This window comes from Eptatretus burgeri, chromosome 1 (genome assembly GCF_056783735.1).
Source record: "Eptatretus burgeri isolate ZD-2024b chromosome 1, Ebu_testis_v1, whole genome shotgun sequence".
Classification (NCBI taxonomy): Eukaryota; Metazoa; Chordata; class Myxini; order Myxiniformes; family Myxinidae; genus Eptatretus; species Eptatretus burgeri.
The window spans coordinates 161,327,339-161,347,306 of record NC_140961.1 but is presented as its reverse complement, the minus strand read 5'-3'; the positions used below and the strand labels follow the sequence as shown (position 1 = coordinate 161,347,306).

Genomic DNA, 19,968 nt, shown 5'->3' with positions numbered 1-19,968 from the left:
TGAGTGATTATTAAACGCTGGGTGGTGTATTAACACGATTGGGTTTTATTTATACCGAGTGATTATTAAACGCTGGGTGGTGTATAAACACGAATGGGTTTGATTTATATCGAGTGAATATTAAACGCTGGGTAGTGTATAAACACGATTGGGTTTGATTTATATCGAGTGGATATTAAACGCAGGGCGGTGTATTAACACGATTGGGTTTTATTTATACCGAGTGATTATTAAGCGCTGGGTGGTGTATAAACACGATTGGGTTTGATTTATATCGAGTGAATATTAAACGCTGGGTGGTGTATAAACACGATTGGGTTTGATTTATATCGAGTGATTATTAGTATTTGTAGTATGTGCCTTTTCAAGGTTTGATATCGTTCTTCATCCATTTCAGCTGTTTCCCAAGTGTTTACAAGGTTTGAAAGCTGTTTTTCCCAAGGTTTGAATTAATTGTTGAAATGATTAATTAATCCCAAGGTTTGAATTTTCCCAAGGGAAACAGCTGTTTCCCAAGGGTTTGAAAGCTGTTTTTTCACAAGATTTGCATTTATTGTTGTGCTTGGTAGACATTTGTGAATACATTTACAGAGAGAGGGGTGAGAGAGGCGGGGGGAGAGAGGGGGGCGAGAGAGGGCATGAGAGAGGGGAGGGAGAGAGTGGGGTGAGAGAGAGGGGGCGTCACAATTCAAGAGAGGGGGAGAGAGAGGAGGTGGCGAGAGAGGGGATGGGAGGGGGTTGGGAGGGGGTTGAGAGTGGGGGCGGGAAAGAGGGGCGAGAGAGGAGGGGGGCGAGACTAGGGGGGAGAGAGAGGGGGTAGAGAGAGGTGGGAGAGAGAGAGAGAGAGGGGGAGAGAGGAGGGGTGAGACAAGGGTTGAGAGAGGGGGGAAGAGAGTGGGGGGAGAGATAGGGGCATCACAATTCTTCTTCTTTGTTTGATATGATGTCACAATTGACGCTGGGGACCTGAGTATGTTTCCCAGGTGTTTCCCAATTTATGGCTATTTATGATACAGTTGGTCCGATCTAATTGAAACAATGCCCAAATCCAGTTGTCGTTTACGAGAGCGAAGGAACGAAGCTGCACATACAGGCACGCACCTACGGGCACACACCTCCGGGCCAGCTCTCGTAAATATAAACTCACCAATATTACAAATTAATTTGTCGAAAATAAATGTTTGTATTGTTATAGTTGTGGTGGTAGATGGACGAATTTCAAAGGAAAGTTAGGATTGAATGGAGTTGTTTGGTCTACGGACGTGTTGGAGACATCTCGATGTAAATTAAGTCGGGAAACTGTGAGCTTAAGTGTTACTTTTCACCACATGGGGGGTGGTGCTGTGTTACTTAGATGGGGATTAAGGATAACTTCCCCCAGTATGCGATAGCCCACTTTGACCTTTTCATACGTTTTTGCATTTACAAGCGAGCCATGAAGGAGTTGCGTTTTTGTAACAACAACAACAACAACCATAGCAACCAAGTTGCATGAACAAGCAGGCAAGAGGCTCCACCTTCCCAGGTTTAGTGCCAGCAAGCCATGCCCAGAGGTGGATTATTGATTGGCGTGACATCGAAGGGACATCAGAAGTGAATGCACGAGGGGCGTGACGTCAGGAGAGAAGAGGTTTTGGTTTTTGGTTGGTTCAGTTCGGTGTGTGAGTAACAAGATCAGAGAGAAGGGAGCAAGGAGATGGTGTGTAAGATCAGGGCAGTATGGCTGGCTTTCCTGTGATACATGAAGAAGACGGCATGATTCTCGTATTGGTGCTGAGGCAAATTGGCTTGCATGCTGGAGCAAGACGCTGGTCATTGACTCTTGGTTGGGTCATATGAGACAGACCTCAAAGCCTCATGTATGTCACTGAAGGGAGCAATGCCATTCTGCAGTGACCAGCGCCGGCAAGTGCGATTGACGAGGAATCCGCATGGTGGTTGGTGAGCTCTGGTGTTGAGTACCACTCACAAAAGACCTCACATACATTTGCCCACCCAGAGAGTGGCTTGGTGCCATTTTTGGGCACGTCCATCCAAGCAGGACGAAGCATCTCAGAACCAATGTTCAATACAGTCAATCTCTAGACCCAGCTAAGTTAGAGAATAAAGTGAGGATTTTCTTTCATTTTATTTTCCCCTTGTCTGTATTTTAAGTCTATGTGTTGAGGTGCTTTGACTTTAGACATTAATTTACTTCACATATTATTCTTATATTTTGAAGTACCCTTGCAAATATTTATATTTTCATTAAGTCCCCCTTTATTTTAAGTTGCTGTGCCGTTGTATTTGTCGTGCGGTTTGAGTATAAACCCCTTATGCTGTGCTTCCGTCGCTCCGCCAGTGCCGCCCTGCCCCTCCCGTCACGACATAAACTCTGAGGATCACATGTCCGCCTCCTAAGGAAAATCACTCGGTGATCTGGGCCTGGTCAGTGTTAACCGCCCATGCACCACAATTGGGTCGGGGTTGATAAATCCAACCGGCCAGACCCATCACAGTTTTATGATTGCTGTAAATCAATGTCAACACAGCAAATCTGTGATGTCAATGTCTGCAACGATGTGTGGAGAGGCAAGCATAGCGAGCTGATCCACGTTCGGAAATAATAAAACACACAAACATATTAGCACCAGTACACATTCAATCACATAACATAATTTTAATCCTTTCACACCAACTTGTGCTTCATGTAAGTATTGTCTCCTCATACTTTCTTGAAATACATGTGTGTATGTATTTCTTTCTCAGTGTCAACAGAGTCTTGTCAGTGTCATCTATACCATTCTCAGTTGCTGCAGACTTTTTTCAGTCCACACACTTGCACAGATCTGTTCATGGCACATTGCAATTACTGCAGGAGCCACGACCTTTTCCTTTGCCATTCCACTCTTCTCAAATTGTCTTTTTGTAGCTGCAATGGGTAAACTGTAAACTGTGGAAGAATGCTTGGTGCAGGTGGGAGAACTCATTATACAACCTTTTGGTCGGTGTCTTGGGAAATTTTGCAATCATGATCATCTGGAATAAGAATGACAGGAAATTGCTTGAGTCACCTAGTGCGGATTGCAGCCTGATAGTTAGCCCTCATCAGTTGCTTCTGCAGAGAGTCGCATGTAGAAGGCATGCTTGCTTCAGCCTTGGCAGCTAGCAGAAACAGTTTTCTTAGCAGTCTTGACCATACAACTTACACACGAATCTCTCCACTTCATCAATCAAACTGGTCTCCAGAGTAAAAGAACTGCCAATGTTTTTGAAGGTTTCTTGAGAGCTTTCACTCTCGATCACAATTCGCACTGCTTTCTTCTTGGATTTCCCATAAAACGAGCGAACCGAATCACATCCTGTAAAACAGTGAATGTTGGCGAGACCAGCACTCACACTCTGTCCCAGATGATTTCGCACAGCTGTCAAATTGACTGTGTGCATGTTACCTCTGCAGTGTGAAGAACAACTTCGGACCCAATTTCATGAGCTTTTGCCACACATCTGTATCTGTACGCTTGATGATGACAGAGGAAGAACTCTTGGCTGATGAGCTGAAAGAAAGAAGAGACGCAGCAGTGCACTGACAGTGGAGAAAGAGTCTTGTATCACCATCTTCATGGTTTCATTTCAGCTCATCTAAGGCTTTTACCCCCATGATCCCTTCAACATCACAGAGTGAATATCACTCGCTATCATGTGCCAACATGACACAAAGATTCCTCAGAATATGAGCAGGCCGATGACTCTAGGTCTTGAAATCAAAACCTATGAGTGTCACCTTATTCTCATTGTAGGAGAGAAATTTCTTCCAATGTTGAGGGACTTTCTGCTCATCAGCATAAATCCTCATAAATTGACTGAGAGCAGCTGTTCTTCGTGCCCTCTCATAATACTTAATGCTGAGCTGCCAATACTATACGTATCCACAACAAAATTCACTACATCACTGTGAACACTTTTTGCCGCATGTTGTTTCCTGTCAATGATAAATTGTTGAAAACACTTATTATTTCATTATCATTGCACACATGTAACGTCAAACTGCAGAATACAAAAATTAAAAAGAGAAGGAAAAAGAAGATCCAATGTTCCAATGACAAAAAAATATGCATTTATTCTCGTCTTCATTGCTGACTGTAAACACACACGACACACCGACCTCTAACTTGCTGCCTAACAACATATACATTTAATTTTAACTGAAAACAACGGTTTCAAAACACAGCCAAGAAATCTCTTAAATTTAAAGCTTGACGGTCTGTACATTCAAGTCCTAATAGCTTACCACTGTCAGAATTCACTCATAAAATACACTTTGTCTCCTTTATAATGTCACTTGTACTCACTCGATCATTTTTGTGTCATCACAGATGTCCATTGTCAATTTGCATGCTTGAGTTCTCATTGAAAACTGCCCTGATACATTCCCGCTGGGACAGATTTTAACATTCTGATACATTGGCATCAAGTCCCGGAGTTCTGGATGTGAGCAAGCACTGTCGGCCTATGCATACAAACATTCCTCAAAATGCCTGAGTTTGATTGTTTACCATGGTATCTTGGGCTTAAAATATGTGGAGCTTGCGTTTGACCATTATCACGATCAATATGATAACGAATAACACTTAGCTTATCATGCTTATAAATTTAAACATGACAAACAATTTCACCCCAACAAATCATGAGTTGAATCCCCAACACAGCAACTCATTTCTGAATGTGTGCACTCTAATTGAGAAGTCACAGTTTCATTCATGTATTTAAAAGTTAGTAGTTTTACCTAATATTTACCTTCCAATTCCGTCAACAGATGTATGTTCACCCAGCTCAAGAGCTGCATTCTTTTTTTGTCGAACACGAAGTTGACGCATTAATGGCGATCTTGCTTTCAATTTCGGCAACTACAATTACGTCTTCACAGAGGTCGGTATACTCAAAGTTTCTTGAAACTCTAAGTTTCTCTCACCGAAAGGAATCACTTTACTCTGGGTAGTAATACTATGCATACAGCAAAAACCTAAAGAATTTCCTTCTGAATTGTCAGCAGAAAGGCTGGTGAGAGATGACATGTATGGCGCCATGATCATCTGCACATGTTTATGTTTTATGCGTGTATGATACAAAGCATGTGATTGGCCAAGGGCTACGATGCATCATTCTTGGTGCACAAAAAATGTAGTTATTAGAGAAAGTGAAAAGACGAAAATGTCATTTTCTTTGGGAGTTATTTTATTTTTTTGATAAATGTGCTGTTTTATTGATTGACGAGTTAACAATATGATAATATTTTAAAAATTTTCAGCAGAAATCAAGTAGTTACTCGAGTGCGATCAAAAAAGTAATGAATTTCATCACTCATACCACAGCCTATTTAATCTGCTGCAATTCCGTTCCTTCCAAAAGCAAACGATATGCAACAACTTCTTCACTCTCTCTTCTGCCAATATATCGAAAAGTATCCACTCTATTCGACTTTATCGTTTCCTTTGCAACACTCCAGTTAATCACAGACATTAATATACAGGCTTTAAAACACAACCATAATCAAAAATGGGTTCTTTACTACCATTACTTTCACACACCTTTTGAGAGGACTTGAAAGCTTCAGGGTAATCATTATCTCAATTTCCAATCAGTCTTATGGATGAATGTTCCATCAAGAGAAACTCGAAGTTATTTCACCTTGGCAGTTCATTCAATGCATTATTCTGATTAAAGTATCTCCTATTTTCTTAATAATAAGCCATAAGTATCGTGGCTTTCCTTCAAGAACACATTACTTACATGTGTGGGTATTTCACTTTAGTTTCACATGCTGATACAGCCTTTTAAGGGATGTTACGTTGAGAGGTTTCTTCGAGTTAAGTCTTTTATTAACTGGATGAAACCTCTCAACATAATATCCGTTAAGATCAGGAGTATTTTCACGAAGATAGCAACTCATTTCATCAATAAACATGGTGTTGGTTTAGTGGTTTGGGTGGTGGGTTTGGGATATGAGTGTCCTGAGTTCAAGACCTAGTCAGCTGCTGCATTAACATCAGGTGGGGTTGATCCAACCTGTTATCCTTCTGACCTTCTGAACCATTCTGAATCCCAACATTTTTCAGTTGCATATTGAATTTATAAACATCGCTGTAAAAAACATTCCATTAGTTTTCAATCCTTTTTGAGGAGATACCCAGTAATTCTCAAAATGAATTAATTATCAATTGTAAAATCAACTTTTCAAATTATTTTTACGTCTAATAGTTGATTTTAAAGTATGTTTGTGAATACCCATAACAATATATTTTAGTTCATCACCTTGTTCTTTGATAAGGTGAGCAAATTTGGACAATATTTTGGAAATGTCGTATGTGCCGGGTGAAACATATAGTTTTGTATCCACTTCCCGGATTATAACTGAACTTTTTTTTTCTCTTTGATATTAAACATGACATTGGAGTTTCCATGGACAACACGACCGCTTCATATTATTGTTAGGTTCAAGTTGTAGAGGGTGTGGAAATGAAGCAATGTTATCATTCGTAAAATTAATGCTAAGGTCTGTGCTTCTCATCTTATTAGTCCCCTACCAGTTTAACCGGAAGGGACTAGAGGTTCACTCTCTGTCTTTCCATCCATCCATCCAAACCATGGTTTTTCAGTCTTTTTATCCCATACCCTTTAACATGTTCAACTGAAACTTGGTGCCTGGCTTTATTATGATAATTTATATAAAAAGTTCAAGTTTCACGGTGTTTTGTCAATTTTTTCACAGAGTTATGCCCTTTTTAAACTTAGGAAATATCATGTATTATACGAGGGTTAGTGTTCAGCTGCCCTGACTCCACCCCAATGCTTTACGCTCATTGGCTAGACAGCTGGCCTAACTCCACCCAAATAAAATCATGCACTGCCATTCAATGAAGCAGCACAGATCGGCAGGCCTCAGGCCTTAGGCCTGGCTGTTTGTCTATGGCCCAGTGCAATTGGAATGATCTCAGGAATATAACCATAATGTAAAATATATGTGTGGTGTAGTCATGCCCACGGGGAGGGGCATGATGATGATGCATGATGGGCGTGATGGTGGAGGAGTGGCCGTGGGGTTCGGCGAGGGATATGAGGTGTGCACGCCGTCTGAGGCGTCGTAGTAATGCTGGAGTCGGCCGGCTCGTGAGTGTACCGCGTACGGAATAAAGGAGAGCCGCGGGCACAGTACGCCCGCGCTCGCACTCGTGCAACACAGCCCGGCTCGACTGTTCCTCCGCTTCGTGTCTGCCTGCTAAGTATCTCCCAGTACAGTACAGTACAGTTGGCGAACGAGGACCTTCGAATCGACGTGTGTAAGGGCGGCAAATGACCCGTGCGGTTCCAGGCTACGGAGCCAAAGGTCTCGCCGGCGCGAACATGGCAAAGGGTCGGTGCATGGCAAACGTACGCGTGCCCGCCTTCGTCGGAATCGACTTCGGCCACGTCGAGTGGGCAACGTTCGTTCATTTGGTTCATTTTCTTGTTCGTTTTGTCGAGGATACGCGTTTCGGCTCGAACGCGGCGTTGGACGTCGCACAAGCTCTGGAGAATATCCGAGGTCTCGATGGTCGGGACACAGCAGATGGTCTAGGGGTCATCGCGATGGGCCAGGCACGCACGGCCATGCGCACGGTCTGCGGCGCGGGTCGTGGGCGAGCGTGGCAATGCAATCACTCGGACGGCGGTCTGGGCTCTCGAGGTCGTCTACGGTGTGTGGGCCGAGGGTCATCGCCCATTGTTACGGTCATAGATGGCGGCGTGCGAGGCGATCCTTCCGTCCCGCGTCGAACCCTGCTTGCGATTGATCCGGAAATGACAAGATCAGTGGCAGGGGGGGGGGAAGTGAGCGAGGCACGGATCGGGTGTCGAGTTGAGCCCACTCGTGCTGGCCGCGCATCGCATTCGGCTGTGCCGTGCAAATTCACGGCAGAGGAGCATCCGGCACGGTTCAGAGATCATTTTATTTCTGGTCTGCGAGCAGCCATTGGCATTGTCTGCGAGCAGCCATTGACCGACATCACATTCGACTCGGCGATTGCGACTGTTTCATCTATCGAGCAGACACCGGTGACCGCGCAAGTCCGCGCGATGGCTCAAGTGCCGCAGGGTGCTCGCACGCCTAGCGGTGCGGGACGAGAGCGCGCACCGCAGCACGGTCGCACCGGGAGCGAAGGGGCACCGCAGCACGGTCGCACCGGGAGCGAAGGGGCACCGCAGCACGATCGCACCGGGAGCGAAGGGGCACCGCAGCACGATCGCACCGGGAGCGAAGGGGCACCGCAGCAGGACCCCAGTGACCTGGAGATCAGCCTGCAGCCGGGGCATGATGATGCCGGCGAGCCGGACCCTTTTGGGTCGGAATGGGTTCCGGTTCGTGCCTCCAGATGTGCCAGTGCTCTCTTCGAGACCTTCGTCGAATACCGAGGGCGAGGCGCTGGCGGCGGGGGCCGCGTCGATGCAGCGGGAGCCACCGTTCGTTGCTGCCTGCGGCGATGAGGTGCGCTCCAGGAGCGGCGAGAGCCATATCAGCTTTCGCGATGAGTTCCCGCGCTTCGGCAGGGTTCGTGAGGCAATGCGCATCGGTGTGGTTCAGGCAGCTTCAACAGGTGGCGGTGGGCCCGTGGCGTTAAAGGGAGTCGCGAGTCGCAGCATCAAGTCGACAACCAAGAAGCGGACTCGTGATGTGGGTTGTGGGTTGTTGTTCATGGCATATGTGTTTTTCCTTGCTCTAGTGATGCAGTTTAACGTTGTTGAAATAAATGCCAGCAGTTCTCATATAAAAGTGGATGTGGCGGAGATCAGTCAATGGGAGTTGGATTATGGTCAATGTGATGTGGGGGCGAATAAAGAAGGTTTGTTAGCCTCCAGTTGCTCCAGGCCGCAGGTAATTACTTTGTCATGTGCTGGGATTTTATCAAAAAAGCGCGCTGTACGGAAAAATGAATTTGCGATGCTTCGAATGTTATTCGTAATGATTTATAACGAGCCTATGATTGCAGTGTGGTTTAAGTGGAGTTGCTCCCGTCTAGCGGCCGTGTGGGTCTCGGAGATCGACTCGGAACCAAGACTGGTGCCCTGGTCTGCGTTACCTCCACCTCTGATTGCGAGCGCAACTCTCTGTGTTCGCTCAAGGCCGTTGGGACGGGCGTTGGCGTCTCAACTGATTGTGGTGCGTGAGTTGTTTTGGCACATTAAATGCATGCAGCCAGCAGCGCTGTTCAGCGCCCCCGGCCAAGGTCTAAGGCTGGCGCCACGGCTTCCAGATAGCGGGCTGCCGGCCTCGGGATGTTTATCTACGTCGGGTCTGCCTGGGGGGAGTGGGCCGGAGGCGTTTGATGGGACCGGAGGAGGTTAGCTCGAGAGGTCGTTACGACCTTGGCCAGGGTCATGTCAGCATGGGCCACCTGGGGGGGGGGCGTTTTTGCTGCATAATGCCGCTGTGCTTCTCATTTTGCTGCTTCATATCGGTAACGCGGTCAGACCTGACCTTTGCTGCTCCACTCGCTCGCATCGACACATTATATGATGTGGTGTGCTATTATACTTTGTTATTTTCATTTTATTTCCATGATTATTATACGAAATCCTTCGTGTTCTGCATGCTTCTTATAATACTGATCATTTAATAATCATACTTTTAGGAGGGAGGAGTGTGGTGTAGTCATGCCCACGGGGAGGGGCATGATGATGATGCATGATGGGCGTGATGGTGGAGGAGTGGCCGTGGGGTTCGGCGAGGGATATGAGGTGTGCACGCCGTCTGAGGCGTCGTAGTAATGCTGGAGTCGGCCGGCTCGTGAGTGTACCGCGTACGGAATAAAGGAGAGCCGCGGGCACAGTACGCCCGCGCTCGCACTCGTGCAACACAGCCCGGCTCGACTGTTCCTCCGCTTCGTGTCTGCCTGCTAAGTATCTCCCAGTACAGTACAGTACATAAGCTGTATGCATTTTTGCTTCATGTATATAAAGCGGGTTATTTTAATCTGAAATAGACAAAGCCAAGAAATGAATGAAACATGGTGGGTTAGAGAGGTTCTTCTGGTTTTTTTTTTTGGTGAAAGTATCGGCTTGGGCGCACGTCAAAGCAAACCAATTTTTATCTCTATTTTGTTAAATCCTTGTTGTGTTTATTGGTTTCTTGTCGCCAAAAGATATCAGTAAATTAAAATTACTTTCCTTTTATTTGCCGAATAGACCAAAAACAGTGGGTGATACAGTTTCTTCTTCTTCATTATGGTTCTGGTATTGACTCAAACGTGCGTTAAATGCAAATAATATTTTTGTTTCATGAACATTCATTGGGACCTCGAGGCAATATGTATTGCAAAGCAATTCTTGCTCTTGCTTTATATGGGTTAAATATCTTTGCATTGACATTCATTCATTATTTTCATGTTCCAGAACTGGTACATAATGGTTCATTGAAAAAATTATTTCTGTCCTTCTTACCACCTCAGAGCAATAACAGTCCATTAACAAGTTGTGATGGGTCATTTGTAAGAAAGCTAATATGATGGGAATACATACATGCCTGAAGGGGCTGTCACACCTTGAAGTTTTAGCCAGCATATGGCAACTTATCAAAATGTATGTAAAACGCTGGTGTATGCAGAACTATTGATGTTTTTTTTATTTTTATTTTTTTTTAAGTTTTTGGCATATTCATAATGAGTTGGACTTATGCATAACGTATTATTAATGTACACAGAACGTTTCGATAACTTATAGCTAACTTATACCAACGAATGCTTAGCATGTTGTCAGCATTCACAACATATGCCCAACGATAGTCTAACATATGCATAGCACGGCAGCGTATCGCCGATGATCACATGGCGTAGCCTATTAAAAGGCTTCCGCTCGACGATTCAAATCATAACCGCACTAGATATTGAAGTGTCAACATCACCGTCATGCCCTGTCACACTTTGACGTTTTAGCCAGCATATGCCGACGTATGAAAATTTTGCCGAATACGCTGGCACACGTCGAATACGTTATGGGTAAGTTTTGTACATGTTAAGAGCATGCTGTATACGTTACGTCATAGTATGCTGAGCACGTCGACAAATTTTAAGCATGCTCAAAATTTTTCGACGTGTGCCAGCGTATGACTCACGTTCCACATACTCTGGCCATAAGTTGTAGGCATGTTATGCAATCGTTGACACACGTCGACACACGTTACTTGTAAGTAACTCATAAGTCGAAACATGTCGAGGTAATGTTTAGCATACCCGAAACTTATTTCTAACCTATGAGTAACGTGCTTTGAACCTATGTGTAACATATCTCCAACGCACATTGACGTATGTAGACGTATTTAATTGACGTCTTCCGGATGACCACAGAACTTGCTGAACATGTTTCTAACTTACAGCTACCGTATAATGGCATATTGGCAGCGTGTAGGGGAATTGGTATATAAAAATGGGCTTCACAGGAGGAACCCGTCAGTGTTTCAGACTCCATGGTGAGTACATGTCCATGTCATCCGAGAGATGGTGGATCCGGCAAGGCTGAGAGTACAATACCTATTACCTGTCCTCCAACATCAACATGAACTCATCGATTTTACACTGTAGCAGTTGCGTGCCAATAGAGCCAAGAGAAGAAGAGGTGAACAGAGGATAAGGAACTGGGTGAGACCATGGATCGGGAGGTGACGGCATTTTGGCATGTATGACCAGCTCATGGTGGAATTCCGGAACGAGGACCATGCTTCCTTCACCAACTTCCTGCATATGCCCCTAGCGATGTTCGACGAGCTGCTAGCCAGAGTGGGTCCAAGGATAACCAAGCAGTACACCTTCTACAGGGATTCGCTTGAGCCTGGCATGAGGCTGGCACTAACTATGCATCACCTTGCCTCTGGAAACAAGTATGCCTCGATGAAGTCCAGAAGATGTCAAATACATCTACATATGTCAATGTGCATAGGAGATAAGTTACACATAGGTTCACAGCACGTAACTCATAGGTTAGAAATAAGTTTTGGGTACACTAAACATTACCTCGACGTGTTTCGACTTATGAGTAACTTACAAGTAACGTGTGCGACATGTGTCAACGATAGTGTAACATGCCTACAACTTATGGCCAGCGTATGCGGAACGTGCAAGTCATACGATGGCATACGTCGAAAATTTTTGAGCATGTTAAAATTTGTCGCCGAGCTCGGCATACTGACGTACGCCAGCGTGCTTCAGCGTGATTCTGCGTGCTCTTAACGTATACAAAACTTACCCATAACGTATTCGACGTGTGCCAGCGTTTTAGACAAATTTTTCATATGTCAGCATACGCTGGCTAAATCGTCAAGGTGTGACAGCCCCTTGAAGTAACCTCACTGAAAACATATATAATATGTTTGTCCTTCTCGTTCTTCCTACATAAACAGCATAAATAATCAATTGAGTAGAGTGAATTAATATATACTCAATCATCCTCATTTTTTTAATTCATTGATTTTTCAAAATAACTAAACCCTTGATGTCCTTATTTTTTTTGGAAGAAACATTAATGTGGAAGATCGTTTAACTTTTGGTGGAGCAGAATTCAAGAATATCAATTCATCATTAAATATCAATACCTTTTAATGAACTATATAGAACTGTGCTGATTCTTCTGTTGGTATGAGACCAGCTCTGGTTTTAGAATCTGTTGAATATTCGTTGTTCTGAATCGCCATCAACATAATCATGAAGTCAACTTACCTTTACCAGCTATTGGAATAGTCCTTCATCATCATATAGTGGGGCAACTTAGCATAACAATTGTGCATTTTGTGAGGAAAGCACCAAATTTGGAACACTAGTAGCCTATCATATTATGAACAGATTTGGATATTTGGCCATCTCAAAATTTTTGATTGCAGTGGAAAATGGCTGCCACAGCCATCAGCGGCTGAAATTGAGATGGCCCAATATCCAAATCTGTTCATAATATGTTGGGCTACTAGTGTGCCAAATTTGGTGCTTTCCTCACAAAATGCACAAATGTTATGCTATATTTAGTGAAGTTGCCCCACTAATAATCAAAATCTCCCATGACTCCTAAATCTTGCTCCATCATTTGACCAAACTGTTTTACCATTTTAATTTTTCTTGTAGTATAATCTATTGCAGGAATAGAAGAACAGGGGTTTCCATCAAATTTTGTGAAAGGGCTTTTAAAAAGCGGTTTGAAAAACTTCTCTTGTTTTCTTTCATACATTTCTTCATCCATTATTTTCTGTCGCCATTTCTTCATTATGTCTTTCTGTTGTTGAGCAACTTTTGGAAGTAATTTATGATGTTTTATAAACCTTCTTGCTCTTTCATCTGCTTCCATTCTCTGTATTTATTTATTGAAAAATATAATTTAGTATCTCATCCGCTGTAACAACAATATATTCATATTTTTCAGTCATGTGTTTCATATAATCCACAAATTCCATTTAATGACATAATGTTGAATATATATATATATATATATATATATATATATATATATATATATATATATATATATATATATAAACACTGTCTCCACAAAAATTATTTATATCTTTTGAAATTTGCTTGAATAAAATAAAAGTACAACATTAGCATTATTTCTTATTGAGTGACGAGGAAGTTGAAAGCATGATTGGCTAAGATAAATACAATTACAAGAAGAACTGTCTTCCTCTGGTGTAGTAGCTGTCCATAACCGTTTGGTTTCTCTCATTAACACAATCATCAAAGATTACGAGGTTCTTTTTTGATATATCCAAATCTTGGGGTGAAGGTATATCATCCATATTATCACTAAGAATACAAGTTTTAGGTTTTGATTTATTTTTACATTTCTGTTTATTACAAAATTGTTGTATTATATCTTCATTGTTATCATCATTTAGTTTGTTTTGAAGTTTAAATAAATGGATAATGTCTCCTGTTTGAAGACCTGCATTAAAACCTTGTGAGAGTTGTTGATACTTGGGTTGAAAACATGATTTTGTGAAAATTATTTAATTCTTATCATCCAAAAGGTGAGGAGTAATGAGCATCTTTAAGAGTAAACAAGTTTTTCCACATCTGCTTGAACCAACTATTAGACGTCTTCATTCATTTGGTACATTTTTCTGTTTGTTCAATTTATCTTGTTCTCCCAGAAAGGTAAAAATTCATTCATTTATTTACAAAATAAATAATCCAATTTTTTTCAAGTATTTTTTTTATAATCTCATTATATCAATCTCTTCCATTGTTCGGAAATGAGTCTTATCACCCTCATACTTCATATTAATATATTTTATCAATCTTGCAAAGTAATTTTTCGTGTAATTTTTAAACAATTATGTTACTTTTTGTGTTATTAGGGTGAGTAGTTTGAATGTAATCACAAAATATGCATTGTATATGAGCTTTCAATTCAATGTTTAATCCTACACTATCACATACTAAACAAGTTCTCAGATTATCATATGGAGTATCAAGAAGTTTAATAGGCTTCTTTATCAGAAATAACAGTTGGATTTAACATCAACATTTTGAATATTTTTACAACATACAAACTTTGCTTAAACTAAAAATAAAGCTTTGAAAATAAAGCCTCGAACATACACTACATGGCGAAAAGTATGTGGACACCTGCTCGTCCAACATCTCGTTCCAACATCATGAGCATTATTATGGAGATGTTCCCCTTGAAATGAAAGCCATATTTTCTCCAACCCCCCACCCCCCCCAAAAAAAAAAATCCGACAATAAACCTTACGAAAAGCATGTTCCAAGTGGGTTTTGTTATATCAATTCATCAGTTGGAGTCCAATGAAATAAATTAGAACTTTACAGAGGAGAAGATCCCCCTCAAAAGATTGTAAAGTGTTTGGAAGCAGACTGTATCACATTAGCAGAAGAAATACACAACAAAAACTACAAGGGCACTTGGTAGGGCACATACCTTTGCCCCGTAATGCCTGATCCACGAGAACATATCGGACCCAATACATTTTGGAAGTGTCATGCTGTATATCGTTTTTGGCCTTATCTCTCAATGGTGAAGAATCACTTCAAAAATTAAATAAATCACGCATCCGGATATGGATTCGGATCTTCACCAAAATTGAATCAATTCGTCATGGTCACACACCCAACCCGCCCACCAAGTTACATCCGAATCAGTCCACAACTTTTTGAGATGTTGTGCTATATATTAGTTTTGCCCTATCTCTCACTGATGAAGAATCACATTAAAAATGATCGGATCTTCATCAAAATCGAAACATTTCTTCCTGGGTCAGACACCCAACATGTCCACCACGTTTGCTCAGAATCCGTCCACAACTTTTCAGATATCGTGCTCTATATAATGTTTGGCCCGATCTCTGAGTGGTGAAGAATCACTTAAAAATTAATCAAATCACGTATCCAGATCTGGATTGGGATCTTCACCAAAATCGACTCAATTCGTCATGGTCGCACACCTAACCTGCCCACCAAGTAATATCCAAATCCGTCTACAACTCTTTGAGATATTGTGCTTTATATTAGTTCAGCCCTATCTCTCACTGATGAAAAATCACTGAAAAAATTATCGGATCTTCACCAAAATTTAAACAATTCTTTCTTGTTATCCACGCTACATTTCCAGCACGTTTCATCAGAATCCATCCACAACTTTTTCAGATGCCATCCTACGTATAATTTTGACCCAATTTCTCAATGGTGAAGAATCATTTAAAAATTTCCGGATCTGGATCTTCACCAAAATGTAATCAATTGGTCCTTGTTGTCCATCCAATCTGCCCACTACATTTCATCCAGATCCATCCACAACTTTTTTGAGATATCCTGTACACAGACAGACTGACAGACAAACAAACAGACAGATAGGGGTGAAAACATACACTCACAAGGGACACTTTTGCCATGCTACCTCATTCTGAGCAAGTCGTTCATGCTCTGTCATCCGGTGCGAATCATTTGTGTGCCATCATTCTGAACGAGTCGTTCATGCTCCGTCATTCTGAGTGAGTCGTTCACTCACAGCAGCTGAAAATATGGCAGCAAAACATGTAACAAGTGGCATTGGAGATAATGATCAAATGAAGAAGAGGTCAAGTAAGTCTCATTCATTGGAGGTGAAAGTGAAAGTTTTATTTCAGTTTGATAGAGGTGAGTGCAGCATTGATATTCAAAGAGAGATGGGACTTCTTGATTCTACAGTGAGAACCATTTGTGACAATCATGATAAAATCCATAAGAGCATTCAGACAACAACAAATCTCAGTGTTACCGGAACTGCAAAATATCGGCTTGATGCTATTGAGAAGATGCTGAACATGTCAACGGAGCATCAGACCCAACACAACATGCCCTTGTCTGGAAACGTCATTCAAGAGAAGGTGAGGAGTTTGTGTGGTGATCCAACTAAAGATATCAATAATTCAGAGCCTTTTGCTGCCAGTCATGGGTGATTCGAGCATTTCAAGAGTTACCATGCATTCCATAATCTCAAGTTGACTGGGGAAGCTGCGGCTGTAGATAATGCTGCAGCCCAAAATTTCCAGCTGTCTTCAACTCAGTGATTGCGGATGGAGGTTATGCACTAAGCCAGGTGTTTAACCTCGATTAAACTGGACTTTATTGGAAGCGCATTCCCAGCCACACTTTCATCTCCATCATTTTCATCAACTCTGACCTAAGGCAGTGATTGATTTCAGAGGTTTCATGGAGGCTGAAGTCAGCAAAGCAAGGCAACAGATTGTGGGCATGGTCCTGCAAGTGGGATTTGAGGAGGTTGACGAAGATGATGTTGAGGAGTTGCTTCTCTCACACAGAGAGGAGCTGAGCAATGAAGATCTTCTGGCTCTGGAGGAGGAGCACATCAGAGAGGAATTCAGAATCAAGTCCTGAAGAGGTTGTGTCTGTTGAAACCTTCGCGATGAAGGTCATGGCTAAAGGTTTCAAATTGGTTTATGAAGCTATGGCTATCTTTGATGAACATAATCCTGACTGCATGAGAAGTTTCAAGGTGTGGAGGGAGATGGAGAATGCCCTGAAGTGTAACAAGGAGGTCAACAAACAGAAAATGAAGGCAGCCACTCAATCCTCTGTTATGGAGTTCTTCCAAAAACTCCCAAGTGAATCAGCTTCCATGTCATCGTCTGAGCCTTCATACTTAACTGGACATCCTGCCACACCTGAATATGCCTGCCATTAGCAATATGTACTCTATTCAACCCCAACCATGACAACACTAATTAAAAAGTAATTAATTTTAATGTTTTTATTTGTTATATGTTTTATTTATACATTGTTTACTGCTTTTTTGAGCTTTCTTGTAGGTCTTCAACCGCAAAAGGTTGAAATCTTTCCTGTTTGGATCATAATCTACCATGTTTTCATGTTAAATACTGCCCCGATAACACGTTTTTGGATAACATGGCATTTCGCGGGAACGAATCCCTCATGTTATATGAGGGTCTCCTGCATATTCTTATGACTACAATGACAGCTTTGACAGATTTAATGAAACACAACTCCGTCCTAAAAAGTGCTTTTATAACGAACTTAATGCAAGTCATATTGATGATAAAGAATGTCAACACACACAAAATATCTGGGATAAGTTCAATCGCATAAATCTCAGTGAATACCATGACCTCTGTCTCAAGACTGATGTTCTGTTGTTGGCCAATATGTTGGAAGCCATGAGAGAGGTCTTTCAGAACTGTTCATGTGGATTAGACCTAGCTCATTATTACACAGCACCCAGTGTTGCTTGGAGTGCTGTGTAAAATGACTAAACAACCTCTAAATTTATTTTCAGATGTGGATATGTTGTTGATCGAGAAAGCTAAAAGAGGTGGAATATTACAAGTCCATTCAAAGAGATATACAAGAGCAAATCACAAATATCTCCCAGATTGTAACTCCTCCAAAAATGTTTCTGATCTCATGTATTACAACGCCCCATCACTCAATGGTGAAGAATCACTTAAAAATTAAATTATCGTATCCGGATTCAGATCTTCCCCAAAATTGAATCGATTTGTCCTTGTCACACACCCAAACTGTCCACAAGTTTCATCCTAATCCATCCATAACCTTTTGAGATAATGTACGATGTATTATTTTTGGCCATATCTCTCAATGGTGAAGAATCACTTAAAAAATTCTTAGATCCGGATCCGGATTCAGATTTCACCAAAATTAAGCGTTGCTGTCCTTGGCCAGTTATCTACTGGCACCAAAAAAATCAGAACGATTTCTTGAAAACTGTGGCCAAAATCGTGTGACAACCAGACAAAGACAAACAAACAGACAAATGCTACAGACCAATACACTTGGCCAAAATTTTTTTTGTCAAGTACAAAACAAACAGACAGACAGTGGTGAAAACCTAACCTCCTTCCTACTTTGGTGGTGGAGGTAGGAATCTTACAAAATTTCCTTGTCTCTTCTCAAAAATAATTTGATGAAAGCCAAAGTTTGGTCTAACTTTGAAGTGGATATAAAATATCCAGAAGAACTCCATAACAAACAAAATTTGCCATTTGCTCCAGAAAAAGAAACCCTAAAGAAGAGTGGTTAAGTGATTATCAACAATCATTTTTTACTTCTAACCATCATGAAACAACAACAGAAAAATTAATGACCACACTCGATGACAAAGACATTTATATGGTACATCAAAGAAACTTGAGACAATATCTATCAGCTGGTTTAAGGACAAATACAATTCAGAGAAGTTTAAAGTTCAATTAACGTCATTGGTTCAATAAATATATTGATTTAAATTCCAACATGTGAACGGTTGCGAAGATTGACGTCAAGAAACACTTCCATCAGCTAATGCATAATTCTGGATTTGGTAAGATGATTGAAAATGTGAGGGATAGACAAAGCATAAGACTGACTACATCTTGGGAACAGACAAAAAACAAAAACACAAAAGCCAGCTTTAAATGGATGGAAATCTTTTCAGATAACTTTTGTGCTAATTACATGGAGAGGTGAAGCATCGTGATGGAAAATCAATTTCCATAGGAACTTCAATAGTTGATTTGTCAAAGTCGCTCACATATGACTATTTATTTAACAACTTGAATAAGAAATATGTTGAAAGGAGTTACTCTCCTCTCCATGGACAGTTTTTTATTGTAAATTAAAACCAAAGGCATTTATGAGGATAGGAAAACAAACATAAACATGTTGACACAAGCAATTATAAAAATTAGGGTAGTCTATTCTCAATGAAAAATAAAAAGGTAATTGGAAAATTTTAAGATGAGTTGGAAGGAACAATCATGAATGAATTTGTTGAAATGAGAATGATGGATTTTCCTTATAAATACTATTCTTCAAAGAATAGTGTTCCTAAATGTGTCAAAAATTTAAAAGGGTTTAAAAAAAGAATTTCATCAAACGGACTATAAAATTTGATCATTATACAACTGTTACAACTGATCATTATTTAAGAAAGAAGAGTACAGAGAAGGGAATACTATAATAAGTGATAATAATCAACCCTACTCTGAACAAGTTAATAAAAATGCTCTGGATGCTATGATGATAAAAGATACATTTTTAGAAAACGGTATTGACACCCTCCCTTCTGGATATGTGTTAAGACATTTCAAAGTTAAGATATACATAAGTACTAAGAAAGACAATTATATAAGTATGAAGATATTTAAGAGTTAACATTTACATACTGTAGTTGCGAAGAAAAAAAAGACAATTATTTTAGTGTTAAGATATTTAAGAATTAAAATATTGAGAAGTGCTAAAGAAAAAAAGATAATTATATAAATTTAAAGATATTTACAGGTGAAGATATACACAAGTGAAAAAAACAATTAATTGGGTTCGTGTAATTTTAACGGACTACCGCCACCATTTTTTTACTGGTATATTAATTAAATGATTGAACCCAGCAATAATTTATTTAATTGGAATTTAAAAGGAAACATAACAAATTTTAATTTTGTGA

At 41.1% G+C, this 19,968-nt stretch overlaps 1 long non-coding RNA gene across 1 annotated transcript in view; it reads left to right on the top strand.

Moving 5' to 3' along the window:
• The first annotated feature begins 251 nt into the window (after positions 1-251).
• The window catches only part of LOC147035887 (uncharacterized), a 56,936-nt gene continuing 37,219 nt past the window's right edge, over positions 252-19,968 (top strand). The window contains exons 1-3 of the long non-coding RNA XR_015049702.1: positions 252-419; positions 4,356-4,470; positions 4,796-4,908. This is a non-coding gene — a long non-coding RNA (uncharacterized LOC147035887). The remainder of the gene's footprint in view (positions 420-4,355; positions 4,471-4,795; positions 4,909-19,968) is intronic.